The 3,887-nt window shown below is 45.6% G+C and overlaps 2 protein-coding genes across 2 annotated transcripts in view; both read right to left on the reverse strand.

The window, feature by feature from the left end:
• The window catches only part of LOC109513416 (uncharacterized), a 203,962-nt gene that overhangs the window by 154,539 nt on the left and 45,536 nt on the right, over positions 1 to 3,887 (reverse strand). The window lies entirely within an intron of this gene.
• The window catches only part of LOC109513402 (neurogenic differentiation factor 2-like), an 11,213-nt gene continuing 10,410 nt past the window's right edge, over positions 3,085 to 3,887 (reverse strand). Inside the window, exon 3 of the mRNA XM_019865864.1 lies at positions 3,085 to 3,104. The gene's annotated coding sequence lies outside the window, so the exon portion shown is untranslated. The remainder of the gene's footprint in view (positions 3,105 to 3,887) is intronic.

The raw sequence follows: 3,887 nt of genomic DNA on the forward strand, positions 1-3,887 counted from the left end.
TCTTCCTCTGCCCCAACTCTCAAGGGGCCGAATTTGTGGTGGTGTGTGTGGAGGGGGGGGGGGCTCTTGTGGGGGTCTTGTTGGCATTGCTCCACTCCTTTCTTCTCCAGTGCCATGCTGCCGTGTCAGTCGTGCATGCGTGCCGCTGTCTGCTCTGCACGCAACCTGGCGCTCCTAGCAACGCCACCTCGCTCGGCGCACACACGTGCCACATGGCGGCCCGGGTGGCGCACGCGCGCGCACTCGCGCTCACGAGCACGCCCGCCCGCTGTGCTGTTTACTGAGGCTTCATTTGCGGCGTCTGTGCTCACACGAACCCGCGCCGTGAGTGTTACTTGAGAAGGGAAACAAAGGAAGAATTTCAAATGCAATCAGCCACCGAGGGCGGAGAAAATCAAAAGCATTTCAGGTCCTCATTCGAGTTTGAAACCCTACTTGGGCACTCTAACCCTAATTTGAAACCCTAACGCAGTTTTACACTCACCCCAAATCCTACTTTGACACCCTAAACCTAGTTTGAAGCCCTAATTTGAAACTTGAACTTTGTCTTGAAGCTTTTAAACTGATTTGAAACCTTACCCTGCCTTGAAACCCTACCCCAGAGTTGAAAACATTCTTGAAACCTCAATTTGACACCCTTAATTGGAGCCCTAATCCAGGCTTGATACCCTAAAATTCAAACCCTATGCCTCTATTGAAACATTACAATGGAACAATGACTCTGGCTTGAAACCTTAATCTGAAGGTCAAATCCACTCTTCCCAGCATCCAGCGTCCATTTTGCTTCCCTCTCATGCCAGAAGAGAGCGATAGGAGCCGGGCTCCTCGAGGCGATTGAGACGCGCGGAAGGCATTAAGCGGTGTCACGAGGAAATTAAAGGCCAGATCGTTTTCTTAATCAGAGCACAAGCGCCCTGGTTAAGGAGGAATTAGGTGGACAGCTGCTGTGTGGCTCCCTCTCTCGCTCCCTCTTTCACACTTCTCATTTCTCATTTATTAGGGAGGGAGGCCTTCATTTGTATATGAAACAACATACAATTTGTTGTCATGTAAAATTGAGTTCCGAATAAAAAGCTCTCCGAAATGAGATCCTTCGTTACAAATTTGAAATCCTGGTGAAAATGGACTTCATTCTTCAGCCCTGCCTCCCATTTGACCAACTGACACGAGGTGGGCACACACAACGTTTTACAAGCCAAACCCGTCGGGTTCCGGGGCAGAAAATGATTTTCAAATGAGTCTTTCCAGACCAGGTTAGGGTTTCAAGCCAGAGTTCTGGTTTCATGACAGGAATAGATTCAAATAATAAAAAAGAAATACATTATAATAATAAGAAGAAGAATACCTGTCTGTGAACAAAATTGAAAATTGATCCCTGTCTTCAAACCCTAATTTCAAACCCTAACCTGATCTGAAAATGAATTTGAAAACCCTAACCCATGCAGGATTGAGGCCGAAACTCTGTTTTTGCAGCCTAAGACTGTCTGGAAACAACATCATCTTTGAAGCCATCACCTTGAAACAGATGCGAAAGCCCAACTCGAGACCCTAATTTGAAGGCCCCATAGACACAGCTAACAGGAAATAGTCCATTTTGTTTTGAAGCCTCCATTCTGGGTGTATTCCAGGGCTTTTCCTGGGGAATTTGGTGTCGGAAGCAGGTAACCTCGACAGACGGGCGACGCTAAATTGCAAAGATTTTTTTTTTTTTCCCTTTGCCTAATATGGGAGGAGCGTGGCACCAAATTCTGGCTTGGGCGACTCGCTGTGAAAAGCGAGTGCTGGCGCCCTTTGCTTGGCTGCTTGAATTCTCTTCAGGAGCACCAAGCGAAGACCCTTTCCTCTAATACGGGCCATCAAACAGCATGCTGGTGCCTCACTGGAGAAATTGCTTTGGTAGCGTTCCAAGAGTGCCACTCACGGCCCCCGTGGCTGACAGATGAGCTGTCGCCGTGGTTGCGCGCCTCCATTTACACCTGAGGAGATGAGAGGAGCGGCTTCGGGGAGGATTTGTCGAAGTCTGCTCACAAAGGTTCACGTGTCACTCCACTTTTTAGCCAAAGCGAACGCAAGCGCATCCATTTTCATTTGTGGGTTAAATCAGCGGAATGAACCGGAATGATGCCCTCGGGCGCAGATGCCAGCCTCTGTTTGGACACTGGACGCGCATTCTCCCCATTAATTATCTGGAAAAAAAAAATTAAGAGACTGCGGTGAAATGATCAGTTTTTCGGATCTCGCTATCGCCAGGTAAATGTTTGAGTATCATGAGATTTATTCTTTCAATGACTGACAACTGATCTCCCGATTTTCGAACACACAGTGGTGCCTTGAAATCGAAATTCGTCAATAGGCAACAGCAATTTTAGTGGTTCTTCACCGATGATAAAGAACATATGTTTGTGAGTGGTGTCACATTGTCTGTCTACATGTGTTGCACCACAGTTTATGTACATTGTTTTAAGGTTCAATAACACCGCCACAGTGACGCTATTTGTTAGCCCATTTACGGCGTTTTGCTTTGTGCTTTAGGATTAAGCAAAGCAGCTTTCGGCAACGAAAAGTTAACGCGGTTCTGTTAAATGCATGCACAACGTGTAAACCACTTTGATGTTTGACAGTCCTTTTCAAGTGAGCAAAAGTCTGCACACCCCTGCTGAAATGCAAGGATAGATAGCTAGATAGATATGACATGACACAACGAAATGTCAAAATGTACGTTTTCTCTGTATCGAGTATAAAGACAGAGTTGATCTTGGATAGTGTGTTTGCGAGCGGGGGAGGCGGAAGGGGGGGGGGCAACACAACAGATGGCGCGCCACGCTGCGAAAGACATCGGCTGCCACGGGTGGGGATGGGGGGCTTAGGGGCGTTAGGGGGGCAAGTGGGGGCAGATAAATGAAAGAGGGAGGAGGGTGGAGGGTATTTTTTTCCCCCATCGCGCCAATGGGGATGATGAGGATGAGGAGAAGGAGTAGTTTTTGTATGTGTGTGTGTGTGTGTGTCACACATGGAGGTATGCACATATGAACACACACACACACACACACACACACACACACACACACACACACACACACACAGACACACACACACACACACACCTGCACACAGCTAGTGGAAAAGCCTCCACGCGATCATGCTAGAAATTACTTTTAACCCAGTTGTTGTGATGAACAACAAATTGGGATGGTCACGTCACATTAATCAGCCTGCGGCAAAATGAACATGTGTGAAGGAAATGTAATCACTCTGCTTTTGTTTTTTATTACGTCGCAACGAATTTACTGTTTTGTGTGCTCAGCCGAGAACTTTTAAAAGAAGACAAGCTGTTTGTGCTGCGTTTTCTTAAAAAGAAGGCAAAATACTGACGTTGCACTGTCCTAAAAAGAACAACGTATGCATTTGCACTTATTGAAAAAGAAAAACTATGAATGTAGCTCTTCCCTAGCAACAGGACAAAATATCGATGTTTCACTTTGCTCAAACAGTCCAGACAAGCTATGAATGTCGCACTTCCTAAAAAGAAGACAAACTATTGGTGTTGTACTTTCTGAAAAAGAAGACAAGCTATTGATGTTGCACTTCCCACAAAGGAAGACAAACTATCAACGTTGCACTTTCCAGAAAAGAAGACAATTGATGTTGCAATTTCCAAAATAAAAGATAAACAAAAAAAAATTGAAAAATGAACTACTGTACTGATATTGCACATTCTGAAAAATAGCACTTGATTGGGCCCGCCATTTAATTCTAAAACCAAATAAAAGGAAGAGTTAGGAATGTTCCTGATCGATATAATAACAACTTAGGTGGAATCATATCTATTTTCTATGTGTCTAACTTGAGTGTGGCTCTTTCTATATGAAGTGAACCCCCCCCCCCCC

The sequence above is a fragment of the Hippocampus comes genome, unplaced genomic scaffold, assembly GCF_001891065.2.
Source record: "Hippocampus comes isolate QL1 unplaced genomic scaffold, H_comes_QL1_v1.1 scaffold116, whole genome shotgun sequence".
Taxonomy (NCBI): domain Eukaryota; kingdom Metazoa; phylum Chordata; class Actinopteri; order Syngnathiformes; family Syngnathidae; genus Hippocampus; species Hippocampus comes.